Here is a 21345-nt window from a genome sequence, read left to right on the forward strand (position 1 = left end):
CACTCATCCATCTAACTACCCGTCCATCCACCGAGCTATCCACCCAACCATCCACCTACTCATTAAATCCATCTACTCACCCACTCATGCATCCATTCATCCGTTCATCCATCCATCCACCCATCTGTCTATCCATACATCCATCCACCTATCTATCCATCTATCCATTTATTCATGCATCTGTCCATCCATTCATTCATTCATCCATCCATCCATCCATCCACCTATTTATCCATTTATCCATCCATCCATCCATCCATGTATTCATCCATCCATTCATCCATCCATCCATCCATCCACCCATCCATCCACCTATCTATCCATCCATCCATACATCCATCTGCCTGTCTATCCATCCATCCATCCACCTAGCTATCTATTAATCCACCTATCTATCCATCCATCCACCTGTTCATCCATATCCATCCACCTATCTGCCTGTCCATCCATCCATTCATCTATCCATCGTATCCACCCACCCATCTACCTGTCTATCCATTCATCATCTATCCATCCACCTATCTGTCTATCCACCTATCCATCCATCCACCTATCTATCCATCCACCTACCTGCTTACTCACGTACTCATGCATCCACCTATCCACCCGTACCTCCATCCATCCCCTCACTGTACATCCTCTCACTCATCCACCTAAGTACCTGTCCATCCACCCCACTATCCACCCAACCATCCACTTATTAATCTATCCACTCAGCCACCCATGCATCCATCCATGCATTCATCCATCCACCCAACCACCCACCCATCCATCCACTTAGCTGCCAGTCCACCCACCCTCCCAGTTCTCATTCTGAGGGATTCCATGAGATTTTGTTTAATGCATAATGGTGCGTCTTTCTGGGTTGTCTGGTGTTTCTACTATATTTTGGTTTGTAATGGCAGGAAAATTGTCAACTAAAAAGGGAGAATTTTGTTCCCCATGTTCTTTTCAGTACACATTCAAAATTGTTATTCGTCTATTTCAGAGGCGCTGCCTTTCCGGAATACTACTCACACCAAATGATCACGTTTTCCACTGTTTTAATTTCCGCTGAGCCCGAAGGTCGTAATTTCTTTAAAACCTGGGCTAACATATTCTTACCTTTAGGTGTGAACGTGAATGTTTAGAATGAGAAGAGAAATCATAGCACATTGTAAATTTTTAAAGTTGCTGCTTTACATATCACAAAAAGTCACAAAATCATATATCATTTCTTATCACTCTAATTTTCGAATGCACTTTCATCTTCCTTGTATCTGACTCGTTTTTTCTCTTTCAGATTATGATTTTGATTCATCTGATGCCCTCAGTGGTGAGTAACATCATTTTTTAAAATCCCATCATTATTTGATATTAACGTTGTAAATACAGGCACACCCCATATGTTCCTGGCTCAGTCCCAGACCTCCACAGTAACGGAATCATAGCAATTTTTCTCTTCCCAGTTCATATGTTATGCTTACTCTCAACTGCACTCTATTAAGTATGAAGCAGCATTATATCTTTTTGTTTGTTTTTTTTTTTTTTTTTTTTTTTTGAGACACAGCCTTGCTCTGTCACCCAGGCTAGAGTGCAGTGGTGCTATCTGAGGCTCACTGCAACCTCTGCCTCCTGGTGTCAAGTGATTCTCCTGCCTCAGCCTCCCGAGTAACTGGGATTACAGGTGCGCCACCACGCCCCGCTGATTTTTGTACTTTTAGTAGAGATGGGGTTTCACCATGTTGGCCAGGCTGGTCTCGAGCTCCTGACCTTGTTATCCACCTGCCTCAACCTCCCAAAGTGCTGTGATGACAGGCGTGAGCCTCCACACCTGGCCAGCATTACTTCTAAGTCAGTATATTTTAATTGAAAATACCTCATTAAGCCAGGCGCGGTGGCTCACACCTGTCATCCCAGCACTTTGGGAGGCTGAGGCAGAGAGTTGCTCGAACCCAGGAGACGGAGGTTGCAGTGAGCTGAGATCATGCCACTACACTCCAGCATGGGCTACAGAGTGAGACTCTGTCTAAAAAAAAAAGAAAAGATAAAGAAATACCTTATTTTTAAAAACTGCAGATATAGAGACGAAGTGGGCGCCTGTCGTTGGATGCCGTGGGTCTGGCTTGATGCAGGATGGCTGCAAAGCTTCCGTTTGTAAAACACACACTCTCTGTGAAGCACCATAGGACAGAGTGTGGGGAAGGAGACCCGCCTGTGTGTGTCAACCTGCCATAGGATAAAAACTATCGTCTTATATGAGGAAGAAAAGCAAGACGCCCTCGTTAACATCTGTGGACCACCCTGGTGGAATAATTCATAGTCCTGAGGTGGTCAAATGCTGAGCAGACTTGCCAGTCACCTGGGGAAGGGGCTAGAGGAGGTAAGCAGGGGGAGGTCCCCAGGAGAGAGAGGGGCGTCCAGTCTTGTATTCCTCTCTCTCGAAATCAGTATTTGCTCTCTTCATGGGTCTACGCCTTCCTTTTTTTTTTTTGGCTGAGATGGAGTTTCACTCTTGTCGCCCAGGCTGGAGTGCAGTGGGGCCATCTCAGCTCACTGCAACCTCCTCCTCCCAGGTTGAAGCGATTCTCCTGCCTCAATGCTCCCTAGTAGCTGGCATTACAGGCATGCACAACCATGCCTGGCTAATTTTTGTATTTTTAGTAGAGACAGTTTCTCCATGTTGGTCAGGGTGGTCTCGAATTCCTGACCGCAGGTGATCCGCCCTCCTGGGCCTCCCAAAGTGCTGAGATGACAGACGTGAGCCACCGCACCCGACTCAAATTTCCTTCTTCTTAGGACATCAGTCACTAGGACCTGTCCTAATCTCCTATAACCATCTTAACTAATCACAACTGCAAGCACCCTCTTTCCAAGTAAGATCACATATGGAGCTTTAGGGTGAATGTGGATTAGGGAGGAATGAGCTTCAACCCAGGACCGCGCCCTCTTTACTTTTTCACGTTTTACTTTTTTTTTTTCCTTTTCTTTTTTTGGGGGGACAGGTTCTCGCTGTGTTGCTCAGGTTGGAGCGCAGTGGTGGGATCTTGGCTCCCTACAGCCTCCACCATCTGTGCTCCAGCAGTCCTCCCCCCTCAGCCTCCCAAAGTGCCGAGGCGTGAGAGGATGGCAGACATGAGCCAGCGCGCCTGGCCGGCTTTTTAATCTTAGATCCTGCGGTGCAATGCAGATGGTTTGAGCAGAAACCATGCTGATGGGGATCATCTTTCCTGACCGCCTACCCTTTCTTGGCCACTGGGACACCTGGAGGCGCCCTTGCTCTTTTGACCTCCTCCTGACTGACTTGCATTCTCAGAGGGGGACGCCTGGGCTGAGGTCTGACGGAGCCAACAGTGTGTGTCTTCTATAAGAAATGTGTTGGAAATAGATGCTCGGTGCTGCAAAATAAAATCAGCACTGACACAAAGGATCTCTCAGAAATGCAGTTTTCAATTCCCGGGCTGCAGGGAGGGGACGCTCACTAGCCATCGTGCCATGAGAGTACAATGAACAAAGGAAAACACACACATTTATCCCTGATGCATGTGGGGTCGTCCTTCCTGCTGTGTCTGATCTCCGTGGGCCAGAGCCAGACCTCACCATCTAAAGTAAAACTGGCTGACAACTTAAAATCTTCTAAACAGGTGAAAGCCACGGAGAGCTGGGACCCGGCTGTGAGCACGTCCAGCACTGATATCTTGGTGAAAGTACAAGGACATAGAATGTACTACGTGCCTGTGAGCACGGTGTGTCTAACAGCCACATAGGATGGGGCTTCACAGAGAGTTATTAGCACAGTTATTCTTTAATAAGAAAGGAAACTTTAAAAAGGAACTTTTCTGCTTCCCACAAATGTGAACAGGCTTTCCGCTGTGAATCCAGTGTCTCCTTCTTATGTGCACATCTCGGGGTCTGAAAGGGCAGTTTTTCTGCAAAGTTCTTCATTCTTCTGCCTTCGTGGCTTACATCTCACTCACACTCCCATTCACCGTTGAGGCTCCTTGTCTCTCTGGAAGCCATGGCCGGCGGCAGCCTCTGTGCCTGTCTTCTGGTCTCAATAGTCCTCCTGTAAACCTCAGCCCAGCGGGGGCTGGTGAGAAAAAACAACCCTAAACACATTCTCCAGCTATTTCCAAGAAAATGAAACATCCTTCACCACAGAAGAGCTGGCGCTCGTTTTCCCATCTGCAACTTTTACTGACCGAAATGTCTTCTCTCTTTAGACAATGAAGACAAGAAAGCCACACCTACCCCCAAGCCCAGTGCTGGTAAGAAAGCTGTGCTCCTAGTGTGCAAAGAAAAAGAACACACCGTTTTCTCTGACAGTAGGGCGGGACTTAGGCAACCAGAAAGGCATGACTGATTGGAGTGGTCCGGATGCCGCCTGGTTAAGATTGGAATTGTGTTGTGGTGGCATTTCATGCAGTGATTCCAGTAAGAGAATGGTTGCTGATGCAAAATGTTTTTGGGGTCATTTGGGCACCATCTCTGGGTGCTTTTATTCGAAGGGTGTCAGTGACTCTGTCTTTAGTTTTGTTTTTTTTTATTTTTGAGACGGAGTCTCACTCTTGTCTCCTAGGCCTGAGTGCAATGATGCCATCTTGGCTCACTGCAACCACCCCCTGCCCGGTTCAAGCGACTGATTCTCCTGCCTCAGCCGCTGAGTAGCTGGGACTACACACACCAGCCACCACGCCCAGCTGATCATTGTATTTTTAGTTGAGACGAGGTTTCACTATGTTAGTCAGGCTGGTCTCAAACTCCTGTGTTCAGGTGATCCAGCCGCCTCAGCCTCCCAAAGTGCTGCAATTATAGGCGTGACACACTGCAGCTAGCCTCTGTCTTCAGATTCCACTTCTTGGGAGATGAAGAATTTGGTGCTGAGACCCCCACATAATGACCAAGAAGTGGACTCATCTCTCAACCTGTGGGCACACACCTAACTTGTTCTTAAGGCTGTTCTTTCAAACTAAACTCAGAAACAAGGGACAAATGATGGAATTGCCCAAGGCTAAAGCCCATTGGGAAAAACAGAGTAACAGTTGGCCAGGCGCGGTGCCTTATGCCTGTAATCGCAGCGCTTTGGGAGGCCGAGGTGGGCAGATCACGAGATCAGGAGTTCAAGACCAGCCTGACCAACATAGTGAAACCCTGTCTGTACTAAAAATACAAAAATTAGCTGGGCATGGTGGCACACACCTGTGATCCCAGCTGCTCAGGAGGCTGAGGCAGGAGAATCACTTCAACCTGGGAGGCAGAGGTTGCAGTGAGCCGAGATTGCACCACTGCACTCCAGCCTGGGCGACAGAGCGAAACTCTATCTCAAAACAAAGAAAAAAAAAAAAAAAACAGAGTAAAATGATGCCAAAACCTATGGCATCACTGTCTTGTCTTAGCACTTCTGATTTCTCACATAAAATATTAATAGTGCCAGTGGATCATTGGACTTTCTGTCTAGAGTGTCAACTCGTGAGCAAAGGGCCCCCAGGCCTCCAGATCCTTGAAGTATGCAATAATCCAGACAACACGGTATAAGGAGTTTTGAGCGTCTGAATTTGCATGATCATGGTTTCCTTGAGGAAGGGAGCATACATTCCCATATGTGCCTCAGCATGGCTCAGTACATGCCGTTAGGTGGATTGCCAGCAAGCATTCTCAATCTCGGTTGGGTTTTCAAAATCGTTCTTCATACGAGCAGACAAGATCTGAAGCCATGGCAAATTCTCATGTCTGTTGTGGTGCCCACGTGGGTTGCTAGAGGCACATTCCAGACACCGTCTAGCCTAAATCTGATCACAGTCATGTTGTCCCCATCTCTTAGGGTCTGTCTTTCGAAAGGTGTTCGGGACCTGGGAGGAGAGGATGGTAGGTTGGGGAGTCAACAGGAGAAAATCATGTGCAGGCAGAGCTGGAGTTTCAACCCCGTCCAGATGACATAATTGCTTTATAAATTATTCTCTCTCTCTCTCTCTCTCTCTCTCTCTCTCTCTCTCTCTCTCTCTCTCTCTCTCTCTCTCTCTCCCCCCCCTTTCTCCCTTGCCCCTCTTCTGAGAGCGGCTCTCCTAGCTCTTTCTCTGTCTTTATTTTTTACCCTTTTCATCTGAGACACTAGTGATGCAAAAAGGGTCAGGAATTCACTTTTTCTGATGAGATCCTGGCTGAGCTGTGGTGTCTGTGTACGAGGTGGTTCCTTCCTGGTTTCTCTCCGAAATTTAGTGTTAACACCTCTTTTTGGTCTTTTAGGGGAAGACTTCGACTTGTGATGCTCTTGGTGGTGGAGGACACAGTGAGTATCTCCTTTAATCTACTTGGTTGCTGACCTGCTTATTGTCACCAAATTATGATCATTTCACAGAGAATTATCCCATTTAGATTATAGCGGGAACCGGTTTTCACAGTGGAAACCTAGGGAATAGCTGTGTCGCTTTGTTCCTGCTGTTGCCATTGGGATTTTGCTGACAACCCGTACGTGTGCATGTATTTTAAGACTCCTACACTCTTTAGAAGGACATGAGACAAATGTGCTGTGGGAAGTAGAAAAGTGCCCTTTTAAAGTTCCCTTTCTTGTTAAAGAATAAGTGTGCTCATAACTCTCTGTGAAGCCGCATCCTGTGTGGCTGTTAGACACACCGAGCTCACAGGCACGTAGGACATTCTACGTCCTTGTACTTTCACCAAGATATCAGTGATGGACGTGCTCACAGGCAGGTCCCAGCTCTCTGTGGCTGTCACCTGTTTAGAAAAGTTTTAAGTTGTCAGCCAGTCGAGTTTTTGATGGTGAGGCCTGGGTCCAGCCCATGGAGCTCAGACATGGCAGGACGGACGACCCCACATGCGTCAGGGATACATGTGTGTGTTTTCCTTGGTTCATTGTACTCTCGTGGCAAGATAGGGGTCCCCTTCCTGCAGTTGAGTAAGTAAAACTTGCGTTGCTGAAAGACCCTTTGTCTCAGTGCTCATTTTTCTTTCCAGCACTGAGCATCTATTTCCAACATGTTCCTACCCTGGCCACGCTGGCTTCACGAGCATGTGTTGTGCCATATCGGTTTTGCGTGGGCGCCATATTGGTTCACTGCTCTGTGACCGCCATCTTGGAATACTTCACAGAACTTGAAAAATGAGTCCTGCATTTTTATTTTGGCCCCAGAAATTCTGTAGCTGGTGCGGACACCCCTTTCATTTGTTTTCTTAATTATACTTTAAGTTCTGGGGTACATGTGCAGATCATGCAGGATTGTTACACAGGTACACACGTGCCGTGATGGTTTGCTGCATCCATCCACTGTCAGCTACATTAGGTATTTCTCCTAACACTCTCTCTCCCGGATTCACCCACCCCCTGCTCTCCCTCCAAAATCCACCCACACACTGCTATTCCTCCCCTACCCCCCCACCCCCCAACAGGCCCCAGTGTGTGATGATCCCCTCCTGTGTCCATGTGTTCTCATTGATCAACTCCCACCTATGAGTGCAAACATGCCGTGTTTGATTTTCTGTTTTTGTGTCAGTTTGCTGAGGATGATGGTATCCAGATTCATCCATGTCCCTGCAAAGGACATGAACTCATCCTTTTTGATGGCTGCATAGTATTCCACAGAGTTTATGTGCCACATTGTCTTTATCCAGTCTGTCATTGATGGGCATTTGAGTTGGTTTCAAGTCTTTGCTACTTTCAATTCAGAACTGTAGCTCAAAGTTGAGAGGAGGACATTGGTAGGAGGCTCTCAGTGTATGGGTATCCCCACCGGGACAAAGAACAAGGTCCCGTTTCCGTGCAGGGAACCATCTCTGCATAAACTGATTTTCTTTTTCTTTTTCTTTACTGCAAGGCACTTAGAATTGCAACTCTCATCTCTCACAAACAGATGGCCCAGCACCACCGAACCCACCCAAACCGAGGCCAAATCCAAACCCCAACCAGCCTGCTTCCACTGGTAAGTGCTTCTGGCCCTGTGGGATGTCTCCATATTCTTCAGAATTCCGTGATATTTATGTTAGCTGAGAGGAGGTGATTTCAGATGAGTGCGTGCTGATCACTGACTGCCTGTACAGCATAAGGCCCCTGTTCACATAGTAGAAAACGTACTTTTCAAAAACATATGTTCGGTTTGGATTTTACTTTTAGTTTGCTCGTTTTTTTTTTTTTTTTTTTTTTTTTTTGAGGCAGAGTCTTGCTCTGGCACCCAGGCTGGAGTGCAGTGGCACCATCTTGTCTCACTGCAACCTCCACCTACTGGTTTCAAGTGATTTTCCTGAGTCAGCCTCCAGAGTACCTGGAATGACAGGTGCACGCTACCACACCCAGCTAATTTTTGTATTTTTAGTAGAGAAGGATTTTGCCATGTTGGGCAGTCTGGTCTCAAACTCCTGACCTCAAGTGATCCGCCCACCTTGGCCTCCCAAAAGTGCTGGGATTACAGGTATGAGCCACTGCGCCTGGCCTAGTTAGTTTGCTACTGTTACCATCTTATGGAACTTCTAAACATTGAATCCAACGGTTTAAATATAGACTAGATATAGAAAAAAGTATTGGCATATACATTCCTTATGGAGAAGCTAGTGTGTTTTAAATCTTTTGGCTTTTAAATATTTCAGTCAGTTTTTCTAACATATCACAGCATTTTCAGAGTAGCTTATTTGAATAACTCTGGGTTTTTTTTTTAGCTGAATAGTTATTGAAAGTTTACTTTTTTTTGTTTTTTTTTTCTTTATTTAATTTTTAATGATGTCCATATCTTATTGACATTTTGATGGCTATTTTATATATCTTGTGTGTGTGTGTGTGTGTGTGTGTGTGTGTGTGTGTGTGTGTGTGTGTAGAGACAGAGAGAGAGCAGAGAGAGATGGGGTCTCGCTCTGTTATCCAGGCTAGAGTACAGTGCTGTGATCATATTAAATATAATAGTGTACCACAGCCTCAAAGTCCTGGGCTAAAAGATCCCCCTGCCTCAGCCTTTCAGTTACCTGGAGCCACAAGCACACAGCACTGTGATCAGTTAGGTTTTTGTTTTTTGTAGAGATGGGGGTCTCTGTAGGTTACCCAGGCTGGTCTGAACTCCTGGCCTCCAGTGATCCTTCCACGTCAGCCTCCCAAAGCGCTGAGATTACAGGCATGAGCCGCCGCACCCGGCCATGTGTGAGTATTTTTAGAGCTTCTGACCTGGTTGTTAGTTGGCTGCAGACTTTTACCAGTTCATTCTGATGCCAGGAGTGTGTGCAAATGTGCCTGTCTTCACACCGTCTCCAGTATTAGTTATGACCTAGGGAAGCTTTGCAAACTCTGTGAAATGTGATAGCAACTTTGTCCTAGTTTTATGACTTTACTTCTAAAATTAAAAAAAAAATGCATCAGTTGGCTGTGGATCCTTCTTTTGTGCACTGTGTCCTTTGCCTTCTATTCTTATATTCTGACATGGCATTATTGTATAAGCCTTCTTCATTTATTTATGGATGTTAAATATTGCAGCATGCAATATTATGCTCATGTTTCTCCACTTTATCTATGTTTTATTTTGTTCTGAGACTGAATTTCACTCTTGTTGCCCAGGCTGGAGTGCAATGGCACAATCTCTGCTCACCGAAATCTCCATCTCTCGGGTTCAAGTGATTCTCCTGCCTCAGCCTCCTGAGTACCCGGGATTACATGTGCCCACCACAACACCTAATTTTTTTATTCTTAGTAGCTAAAAATGAGTGGCTAATTTTTGTATTTTTAGTAGAGACAGGTTTTCACCATGTTGCTGAACAGGCTGGTGTTGATGAGTTTTTCCTTTATTCTGACATGTGAATCACCATGGAGGAGTTCGGGGTTGACAGATGATTTTTGGAAGAGTTCTGGGTTCACAGATGATTCTTTACTTTCCTTCCTAGGAAGCTTTTCAGATGCCGATCTTGCGGATGGCGTTCCTGCTGGAGAAGGTAGAATTTCCTTGTTTTCTGTGTCTTTTCTCTCTCCATCCCATGATGCCCACCTTCTCTGCAGAATCACTGCAGGGTCTAAACTCTCAGCCCTCCGTGAACTCACAGTGGAATGTTTGGCCGTCTCTGAGGGAACTCTGCATGTTTGCTGTGGCTTCAAGGCTGTGGGAAGTAAACGCTGCCCTATAGAGGTTCGGCAGCTTGGAGAAGAGTTCCGGGCCCTGACAGCTGCCCCACTTTCCTGAGGGACAGGGCCTGTAGAATGGACCCTTCTCACCACTCCTCACCCATCTCTTCACCTCTGTGTTCTTGCAAACAGCTAGGGTGCTTTCAGCTTTGTTTCATTAGGTTGTTTTCTGTAATTTAAGGAATATGAATACTAAAGCCCTGAAAATAAAGTGATAATGCCTGGGAACTCAAGTTCTCACTGACCCCTAGCGTGTAACAGGCGGGACCCAGCTCTGCAGCTGTGTAACATGCATGCCCCTAGATTGTAATAGGCAGCACCCCCACTCTATACCTGTGTAACACACACTTTCATAGAGTGTAACAGGAACCCCTACTCTGTAGCTGTGTAACATACACCACATGGAATATAAGAAGCAGGACCCCAGCTTCTTCCCAACCCTGGTTGTGCATTTCTGTTTAACCCCACGTCTTCCCGGTGCAGATTGTCAGCAGATGTTGCTTTTGTCTTGCAGGAACAGGAGGTCGTCATGGTGGAGGAAGCCAGGGGAACGAAGGGGAACAGGGTAGGTGCCCCTGGTTTCTGTCTTCTTTCTTCTTGTGTCTCCCACATGGTTTTGAGAAGGGGAAGCAGAATGCCTGAGAGCTGACAGGCTGCATGGGTATGAGCCTCCTGACGCTGCTGGTGGGTGGCACGGGTGTTCTGTGCCAAGCGCTCCCCTGACGATGTAGCCACACAGGTCCCCCCAGCAAACCACCCAGCTCCAGGTGCCCAAGTGAACCAGATTTTAGATTCGGTCACCTGCCCCAGGATGCCCTGGCTGGCGATCTGACGCTCAGCCTTGTCCTTGTGATTGGTGAGGCTCCCACACTCATCCTAAGGATCAGAAACTTGAGACGCCCTATCCTGGGTTACACTTGGTCCTAGAGAACGTCAGTGACCAGGTTGGAGGTGGAGATGTGGGTCGCTCCCACCATGGCTGTAAGAGGCGTTGTGTTCCCCATGGCAGTGCCAGAGAGGTATATCCTGCCTCCTTTTTCATGACCTTTTCCCTTAGATGGGACAAGGTCATGACAGAAAGAATTGCATTTGTACCTGTAAAGAAAAAAAATGAAGTCAGAAAGAGACAGAGAAAGAAGTAGGCAGGAAGAATAAAAGGAAGGAAGGAGGGAAGGAAAGATGGAAGGAGAGATGGAGAGAAGGAAGAAGGAAGGGAGGGAGGAAGGAAGGAAGGAAAAGGGAGGGAGGGAAAGAAGGAAGGAAGGCAGGGAGGAAGGAAGGAATGAAAAGGGAGGGAGGGAAAGAAGGAAAAGGGAGGGAGGAAGGAAGGAAAAGGGAGGGAGGGAAAGACGGAAGGAAGGCAGGGAGGAAGGAAGGAAAATGGAGGGAGGGAAAGAAGGAAGGAAGGCAGGGAGGAAGGAAAAGGGAGGGAGGGAAAGAAGGAAGGAAGGAAGGGAGGAAGGAAGGAAGGCAGGGAGAAGGAAGGAAGGAAAAGGGAGGGAGGGAAAGAAGGAAGGGAGGGAGGAAGGAAGGAAAAGGGAGGGAGGGAAAGAAGGAAGGAAGGCAGGGAGGAAGGAAGGAAAAGGGAAGGAGAGGAAGAGAGATGGGGGGTGTGGACAATAGCTTTGTATTTCAGTATCTTGTGTCTACAATTTTCAGGGACTTGCTTCCAGCAAAATCTCTAGTTTTAAGCAACTTCCTGGGCAGAAGAGATACTAATTTGGCCAAAGACGTTAGCACCTGTTTGCCATGTGAGTCAGTGTCAAAATGTGGATTCTTAAAATACCCAACGAATGTTTTTGGAAAAAGAAAAATGCCCAAAGCAAGGTAGTGTACCCTTGCTTTCGGTATTTATTATTTTTCAGATACAGGCCTTGGATTCTAGGCTTTCTTTGAAGAGGTGGTAACCTGTCTGTAGCCCTCACCTAGGACTGCAACGTCACCAAGAAAAGTAGCTAAGAAAACATAGGTCAGGCCTGTTTATTTCAGGCCGTCATTCTTGGCCTTCTAGAGAGTTAACGTTTAATTTGTCACTTCTTCAGGGAAGGGTAGTTGGGTTGGAAAAATCTTTCCATGACTGTTTTCTGCACACATTGAAGACTGGTCGATTGAAGACACCGCCCACAGGCCACATTTAGAGCCAGTGTTTTCCTGGAAGTCAGACAATTCTCCTGCCCCTCGTGGAGGGTGGAGAAGATTCTGTCTGGAGAAGGGGCCTCTAAGGTTCACAATTGGCAATGGAATTAAGAATCTCTTCATTGGCCGCACGCGGTGGCTCACACCTGTCATCCCAGCACTTTGGGAGGCCGAGTCGTGAGGCTCACTTGAGGTCAAGAGTTCGAGACCAGCCTGGCCAACATGGTGAAACCCCGTCACTGTGAAAAATACAAAAATTAGCCAGGGATGGTGGCGCACTTCTGTAATCCCAGCTACTCGGGAGACACGTGGATCGCTTGAACCCAGGAGGCAGAGGCTCCAGTGAGCTGAAATAATGCCACTGCACTGCAGCCTGGGTGACAGATTGGAGTAAGGCTCCATTAAAAAAAAATTGCCAGTCATGGTGGCACACTTGTAATCCCGGCCACTTGGGAAGTTGAGGCAGATGAACAGCTTGAACCTGGGAGGCAGAGGTTGCAGTGAGCCAGGATCAGGCCACTGCACTCCAGCTTGGGTGACAGAGCAAGGCTCGGTCTCCCAAAAACAAAACAAAAAAGAATTATTGCTGGAATGACATTTAAAAAATAGGCTGGGTGTGGTGGCTCATGTGTGTAATCCCAGCATTTTGGGAGGCCTAGGCAGGCAGGTTGCTTTGGGCTGGGAGTTTGAGATCAGACTGGGCAACATAGCAAGACCCCAGTTCTACAAAACCATGATAATTAAGCAGGCATGGTGGTGCACACCTGTAGTCCCAGCTACCTGGAAGGTCAAAGTGGGAGGATCTCAGGAGCCTAGGAGTTTGAGGTTGCGGTGAGCTGTGATTGCACGACTGCACACCAGCCCATGCGACAGAGCGGAACCCATCTCAAAATAATGACAATAATGATAACAAAATAGATACAGGTGTATTTAAAATGTTTGCATGCAAACCCAAAGTCATTTTCGGGGGGGGTGAGAAAGGAGCATTCTGACGACACAAAATGTTCTCGCAGTGCACCAAGCGTTGCAGATCTTTTCTTCATCTCCTGCCCCTACTGGGCTCTCCTCCTGCTTCGATGCCCAGCTGTCTCTCTCTTCCTGTCTGTCTGTCTGTCTGTCTGTCTGTCTGTCTGTCTTCTTTCTTTATGGTAAATTTCTGTGTCACCCAGGCTCGAGTGCAGTCATGCGATCTAGGCTCACTGCAGCCTCCAGCTCCCAGCTCCTGGGTTCAGCGATTCTCCTGCCTCAGCCTCCCGAGTAGCTGGGACTACAGCCGCCTGCCACCATGCCTGGCTAATTTTTGTATTTTTAGTAGAGACAGTGTTTCTCCATGTTTGCCAGACTGGTCTCCAACTCCTGACCTCAGGTGATCCTCCTGCCTTGGCCTCCCAAAGTGCCGGGATGACAGGTGTGAGCCACCGTGCCTGGCTGCAGCTACCCCATTCCATATGTCTTCGTCTTTCTCTTTCTCTGTCTCTGCCTTGGTCCTGGTGAGCTTCTCCCTGCACCTCGCTGGCGTCTCTTCGTGTCTGTTTTTTCCCCACTGCATCTGCCCAGGTGTGTCCACCACGACTGGTGATCAGAGACTGTGCACTGCTTTGAGTCCCTGTGTGCCGTTCCCAGCGTGCTCCCTTTGCAGATGGGTCAGCTCGGGCATCTCACATGTTTTGAGGTTCTCGGTGCTCTTGGACTGACTGTGCCAGCGAGCACCTGCTGGGATTTTCTCTGTGCCTTGCGTGTCCAATCCTCATGCCATGTGCTTCCTCCTGCAGCCGACACCCCAGGAGTGATCCCCGGGATCGTGGGGGCCATCGTGGTCGCCGTGGCAGGAGCCATCTCCAGCTTCATTGCTTACCAGAAAAAGAAGCTGTGCTTCAAAGAGAACAGTAAGGCTCACTCAGCTGGTGCCTCTCCTTCTTGCCTTGCCAATTTGAAACTGTGCTTTTTTTAAAAGGCAGAAACAAAACTCGGGCTGGCCAGAAACAGATGCACAATGGCTGATGGTTTGTGAAACCGCTGAAACTCTGGAATCGCAACTTCTGGCTTCGATTCCAGGTCTGTCCTGCCTCACGTTGTGTAGTGTGAAAGTCTGCAGGCTCCTGACTGCTGCGGCCCTTGGCTTTTACATGTAGAAAGTGGGAAACAGTTGGTATACATGCCGCAGAACTGTTGCCCTGCAAAGAGGAAACGCGGAAGACATTTAGCTCCCATGGTTCCTGCCGTGTTATGTACAATTGATGTCATCGTTACGAGGAGAACCGTGCCCATGGGGCCTCTGTGGTCCTTTCTCTGCCCAGGAGACTGGAGTTAAAACCCAGCATGGTGGATTTCCTTTCTGTTAGTACTGAAAACCCACAGGCACCTGGGACCTGGGAATGGAGGGCCACTCACGATTGCAATCCTTGGGCCTTTGTATTCAAAAGTCCCTAAATCATTTGGGGTCCGCTGTGAAGTCAGTTAGTAAGCACTAGTTTTTGAACACAGGTAATGTGCATGCATCACTGGGCTTTTGGATTTAGGGTGTGCCTTCTCTCTTGCATGACTAAGCAGTGTGGTTTGCAGGGACCCCCTGGACCAGGATGGTTACTCATAGTTTGTATTTTTTTTTTTTTTGATGCAGAGTTTCGCTATGTTGCCCAGGCTGGAGTGAAGGGGCGCAGTCTCAGCTCACTGCAACCTCCACCCTCTGGTTCAAGTGATTCTCCTGCCTCAGCCTCCCGAATAGCTGAGATTATAGGTGCCTGATGCCATGCCCAGCTAATGTTTTGTATTTTGAGTAGAGACAGGGGTCTCACCGTGTTGGGCAGGCTGGTCTCAAACTCCTGACCTCAAATGATCCACCCGGCTCAGGCTCCCAAAGTGCCGGGATTACAGGTGTGAGCCCCCGTGCCTGACCCACAGCTATTCTTCTATGGAGGAGCCTCTGGAATCCCTCAAGCCTCTGGGTGTCTGAACTTCTCACCCTATTTGGATCTTAAGTCCTTTTTCATTCTTGCTCAGTGATGACACCCGCCCAAAGCCCTGCTTCTTGAAGATTTTAGGGCGATTCCTCGAAGATTTGAATAGGTGCTGGTGTGGACAAAGTTGGGCCGTAGGGGTGGAGTTTCCCCTTAATCTCTCATCATTCCAGTGTGTGACATCCATGAACATTATTTATGGCGTGAAATCGAGAGTCCTGAACAGCATTTGGCCCGGATCTCAGGACTTTAAATGAGCTGCTTGCTTGCTGTGGGGTTTTAGGCAGTGCATGGGACGTAGGCAGCTGCCTCCCACCTCATGAGCGGACCTGTGGGAAATGGTGGTTTTTTTTTTTTTGAGACAGTCTTGCTCTGCCGCCCAGGCTGGAATAGTGCCACGATCTCGGCTCACTGCAACCTCTGCCTCCCGTGTTCTCCTGCCTCAGGCTCCTGAGTAGCTGGGATTACAGACATGCACCACCATGCCAGGCTAATTCTTGTATTTTAGTAGAGATAGAGTTTCACCATCTTAGTCAGGCTGGTCTCAAACTCCTGACCTCAGGTGATCTGCCCGCCTTGGCCTCCCAAAGTGCTGGGGTTACAGGCGTGAGCCACTGCACTGGCTGGTGTTTTGTTCATTGAATGGCAGTGTTGAATGGTGACCAAATGGACAGACGAACACATTGAGGGAGGTGCCTATAACAGACTTACACTTAGAAGCACATTGGAAAAAGCAAACAGCAAACATTCTTCTCCCCTCTCGCCTCTTTTAGATATAGTGGAGGATAATTCTTTTAAAAATATCCCTTTCTTTGAGAAATAGGGATACGATGGAAGGGAGTTGTGTTTGCTTTCCAAGGACACAGGGTTTTGTTTTTTTCCCAAAACTGTGCAAGTCACAGCATGATATTCAGCCAGGAGGGGATGAAGGCCTGTTTACCAGAAACAGGGTGTGTAATATTCTAGATGTTATATCTCAAACTCTCTAGCTATTTTTTTTTTTTTTGAGATGGAGTCTCCCTCTGTCGCCCAGGCTGGAGTACAGTGGTGCGATCCTGGCTCAGTTCAACCTCCACCTTCTGGGTTCAAGCAATTCTCCTGCCTCCACCTCCTGAGTAGCTGGAATTACAAGTGCACATCACCACACCTGGCTAATTTTTATGTTTTTAGTGGAAACGGGGTTTCAGCATGTTGGCCACGCTGGTTTTGAACTCCTGAACTCAGGTGATCCACCTGCCTTGGATTATAGGCATGAGCCACCGTGCCTGGCCTCTAGCTCTTTTTCAGAATCCCAGACTATTGTTGAACACTTGGCATGAAACTACAAAATGTCTGATGGATGATTCTCTGAAAACCTTAGGCTCAGCCCAAGTTGGATTCACAAGTTGCAAAGGATTTTGATTACCTTGTGCATGGGATTCTTAGGAGCTTTTGAGGTCTTATAATGCTGCTTCATATTCACAGTCTGTATCAGACAGTTTTCATACTGCTATAAAGAAGTGCCTAAGACTGGGTGATTTAAGAAGGCAAGAGGTTCAGCGGACTCACAGCTCAGCATGGCTGGGGAGGCCTCAGGAAACTTACAGTCATAGCGGAAGGGAAAGGGATGGAAGGCACCTTCTTCCCATGGCGGCAGGAAGGAGAAAAACGCAGGAGGAACTACCAAACACAACCGTCAGATCCCCTGTGAACTCACTCATTACCATGAGAACAGCACAGGGGAACCTCCACCACCATTCACTGACCTCGACCTGGTCTCTGCCTTGACATGTGGAGGTTATGAGAGATTTCAATTCAAGATGAGATTTGGGTGGGGACACAGAGCGTCACCATATCACATTCCAGGACACACAAACTTGGGAAAGAATTCAGAAGGCTTGATTTTGAGAAAAATTTAGAAGTGGAGTTGGGAAAAGGAAAACAATTTGTCTTCTACCTTATCCACCCCCACCCGCCATGCCTGGGTGTTGGTCTTGGGTGGAAGCATTACTTTTCTGCATTTGTTGCAGGAGCTGGGGCAGGCACAAAACATGAAAGCTCTCATTGGGTGGGAACAGTTTCCCTAGATTTTTCAAGAACGAAAGCAAATATAATCCCAGCACTTTGGGAGGCCGAGGAAGGAGGATTGCTTGAGCGCCAGGAGTTGGAGATCAGCCTGGGCAACATAGTGAAACCTCATCTCTACGAAAAATGTAAAAAATTAGCTGGGAGTGCTTGTGTGTGCCTGCGGTCCAAACTGCTCAAGAGACCGAGGCGGGAGGATTGCTTGAGCCCAGGCATTGGAGGCTGCACTGATCCATGACGGCGACACTGCACTCCAGCCTGCGTAACAGATGGAGACCCTTTCTCTAGATATGAATTTTTTTTTTTTTTTAAACCAGGGTGATTTTTCTCCAAATTCCTGGTTTAATAAGGACTTGTTTATTTTGAAGAAAAAAGGTCCCAAACATCAGGCTGTTCACAAAAATAACCCACAGTATCAACTTTAGAAAACAAATATTAAGACTATAACACTATTTTTCTAGAGGATGCATTTGACATGCCAACTCTCATTCACAAAAATACATCGTTACATTTGTGTTGAACTGCCCCACAGAGCACACTAATGTTGGGGTGTAACACACATACTTCTAACTCAAAGCTGCTTTCAGGAGCTACTCAACTAATTGAGATTGCCTTTGCAGTTAGGGAAGCAACTACTGAACATATGTATAAATGAAAAGAACTGTACTCCCTTCATAACAAGAGATTATTTTGGAGACAGTTGATAAAAACCATACATCCTTTTTATTGTTAAGTCATAAAGAGGTATCAAAATTAAAAGCAAAAATTACAGGGTAAGACTTAACAAAACTACTAGGAGCGTCAAAAAGGAAGTGAAAATGGGACTAGGCGCAGGGAAATATGAATTAATGAACATGGGAAAGACAAGGATGGGGAGAACAGTGAGCATGTGCTGAAGATACTAGGGGAGAGGATCTGGTGAAAAATTTGATCTTAGACAAGCGCCTAGGTAAAGAAATAATGGGATAAGATTTCTAAACCCCACTATGTGCTTAAGAGTCATCCTCGCCATTGGCGCTGTCTCTGTCATCCTCTCCTTCCTCAGCCTCTTTTTCATCATCCTTGATCAACTCCAGCTGGTCATCCCCCCGATCTTCATTATCATCATCATCCAGTAGGTCCCCCTCCTCAGCAGAGTCATCTGCACCCCCCTCAGACTCCATCTTCACATTAGTCTCATCTTTCTTCACGGAGCTGCTGCTCTGCTCCTCTTCTGACTTATCATTCTTCATCTCTACTGCTTGTTTGCTCTGTTCCTTTTCAATTTTTTCCAGGTTTTCCAGGAGAGAATCCACTTTTTGTTTTATCTGGGTCAGTTCCTTCTTAATGGCCTGAAGGTCATCTCCTTTCAATTTTCCAGACTTGGAAGATCCCCGCTGTCCACTCTTAGAATTGAAGCCACTTTTGCCCCTTCGTGAGGTGTTTCCTGATACACGCTGACGTTTCGAGGGCACTACAGCCCAAGCAATAGGAGGAGGAGGAGGTACACGTGCTGGGTAACTGTACATCCTATCATAATAATCCCGTTGAAAGTCATAGTCCAAGTCAAAAGAGGAGCCGTACATCTCCGCTGCAGATCGTTTCACACCTGCTTTTCCTCGGTTCACTTTTGGCTCTGCGGCCAGGTTAATATCTAAAACCTGGCCAGCAATCATTCTGCCATCCTCTCCTGCTACAGCAGCCCGGGAATTTCTCTCATTAACATATTGAACGAAGGCAAAACCCTTATGAACAGAGCAGCCCACAATTTTGCCATACTCCGAAAAGATTGCCTCCACATCAGATTTCTTGACCACGAGAGTGTTGAGATTCCCAATGAACACACGGGAGTTCATGGAGCGAGGATCTGTCTTGTTGGTAACGTTGCTGGCCATTGTGTTTGATGATAAGGTTTGTCACACAGCCGAAAATGTAGCTGAAGATCAAAAAAATCTCACAGGAGGGAGGAGGGAGAAGAGATTCGATTCTGAGTCTCCTACTCCCGGGTTCTACGTGCAGAAGCCGACTGCTGCTGGAGATCGGCAATGCGGAGACAATGGCCCCCGAGTCGAATTTTTTTTTTTTTTAAAGCATCTTTTCTGAAGAATTGGCTCAGGGTAGGCCAAGATTCACCTTATGCTCCTGAGACGCCAGGCGAATTTCCTTCTAACATTTTCCCTATGTCTTTTTTTCTGATGCCAAATTAACAGAAGGTCCGACTTTCAGTTCCTGGTTTGCTGTCTAGTTGTCCTGGGATGGATTTTCTTGGCCTTTTGTAAATGTAGAAAACAAAAGGCCAAAAATAAAATCAAAAAGCATAAGAAGAGAAGCAAGTTGGGTGCTTCAGACTAATCAGGCCCTTTGTTCTTTGGTACCATATCATACCCTGTACAATGGGAGATAGGCCTCACGTTATGTCACAAAGAAAACGGTGCCGTTCTGTAAATGCCCGAACCCTACCTCAGAAGAGGACCTTCCCAGCTGCTTCCACTCACATCTTGCTTTTTATACCTAAATTATAAAATGGGTTTAAACTGTGTCATCTCCGTGACACAGTGTCGTTAGCAGACATAGAATTGAGACGTTGGATCACAGTATCCGTAAAACAAAAGGTGTCAGAGTGCTAAGCCTCTGTGGCAGGTTGCTTTACTTTACTTTTTTTTTTTTTTTGAGACGGAATTTAGCTCTTGTTACCCAGGCAGGAGTGCAATGGCGCGATCTCGGCTCACCGCAACCTCCACCTCCTGGGTTCAGGCAATTCTCCCACCTCAACCTCCCGAGTAGCTGGGATTACAGGCATGTGCCACCATGCCCAGCTAATTTTTGCATTTTTAGTAGAGATGGGGTTTCACCATATTGACCAGGATAGTCTCCATCTCTTGACCTCGTGATCCACCCACCTTAGCCTCCCAAAGTGCTGGGATTACAGGCGTGAGCCGCCGTGCCCGGCCCACTTTATGAATTTCATTGCTGGGATGGTGATTTTGAGATGTGGCAGCCCCGTAGCTTCAAGGGGAGCTTGGAGATGTCATAAGAATGATGTGAATACAGCATGCCCCGGTCCTTCAAGAAACCAGGCACAGTTTTCGAGATACCCTCATTCTACAAGACAGGCCCATCTTCCCAGACTGTGCCATTGGATTAAAATTTGTGGTGTTTGTTGAATTTCCTTTTTTTCTTTTTTGTTTTTTTTTATTGTGTGAGTGAGATGGAGTTTCGCTCTTGTTACCCAGGCTGGAGTACAATGGCGCGATCTCGGCTCACGGCAACCTCCGCCTCCTGGGTTCAGGCAATTCTCCTGCCTCAGCCTCCCAAGTAGCTGGGATTACAGGCACGCGCCACTGTGCCTAGCTAATTTTTGTATTTTTAGTAGAGACGGGGTTTCACTATGTTGACCAGGATGGTCTCGATGTCTTGACCTCGTGATCCACCCGCCTCAGCCTCCCAAAGTGCTGGGATTACAGGTGTGAGCCACCGTGCCTGGCTGAATTTTCATTAAAATGAGTCTCAGGGAAGCGGGTAAATAACTTGACTCTTCTGTATCTTTCCAAGGAGGAGATGCCTTCACCGAATCTTGTGTCTCAATAATAGATTTATTGAGAAGCTTTGCAGTGTTCAGTTTTGGGGCACACAAATGAGAAACACCCACGCCTTGTGGAATCACATGCCTCTGTCTATTACAGATTGGTAAACAATATATAATAAAGGCGACTGCTGTTTATGACATTAAAAGTAATAGCAATATAGCAAGACATACAAAAAATGTAAAAAAGTTATCTGAATGTGGGGGCTCCCTGCTAATTTTTTTACGTTTTTTTTTTTTTTTTTTTTTTTTTTTGTAGAGACTGAGTCTTGCTATGTTGCCATTACTTTTAGTAGCAAAGACCACAGTTACTTTTGTGCAAATCTCCGTCCCTCCTTTCCTACCGATCTGAATTTGAGGTGCTGGGGCTCCTCCTGGTCCTTGCCCACGTGATGTGGAGGGGCGTATTTAGGCTGCTTCTCCCATGCACTCGGGTTTGCGACTGTGCGTCTGGGTGTGTTAGCTGCGCCCAGGACCTGGCTCAGGCCACTAACCTCATGGAGCCCGACTGCTTCTCACAAAGCCCAGCTTCCCACAGTGGG

At 47.1% G+C, this 21345-nt stretch overlaps 2 pseudogenes across 2 annotated transcripts in view; one reads left to right on the top strand and one right to left on the bottom strand.

Annotated features, from left to right (window-relative positions):
- The window catches only part of LOC144581298 (CD99 antigen-like), a 45629-nt pseudogene extending 27426 nt beyond the window's left edge, over positions 1 to 18203 (top strand). Inside the window, exons 3-9 of the transcript XR_013531914.1 lie at positions 1283 to 1315; positions 4203 to 4247; positions 6223 to 6265; positions 7845 to 7913; positions 9850 to 9897; positions 10599 to 10649; positions 13993 to 18203. The product of XR_013531914.1 is annotated as a CD99 antigen-like (transcript). The remainder of the gene's footprint in view (positions 1 to 1282; positions 1316 to 4202; positions 4248 to 6222; positions 6266 to 7844; positions 7914 to 9849; positions 9898 to 10598; positions 10650 to 13992) is intronic.
- LOC144581277 (heterogeneous nuclear ribonucleoproteins C1/C2 pseudogene) lies at positions 17946 to 19222 on the bottom strand (annotated as a pseudogene). Its single transcript, XR_013531887.1, has one exon. The product of XR_013531887.1 is annotated as a heterogeneous nuclear ribonucleoproteins C1/C2 pseudogene (transcript).
- Positions 19223 to 21345: the final 2123 nt, after the last annotated feature.

The sequence above is a fragment of the Callithrix jacchus genome, chromosome Y, assembly GCF_049354715.1.
Source record: "Callithrix jacchus isolate 240 chromosome Y, calJac240_pri, whole genome shotgun sequence".
Classification (NCBI taxonomy): domain Eukaryota; kingdom Metazoa; phylum Chordata; class Mammalia; order Primates; family Cebidae; genus Callithrix; species Callithrix jacchus.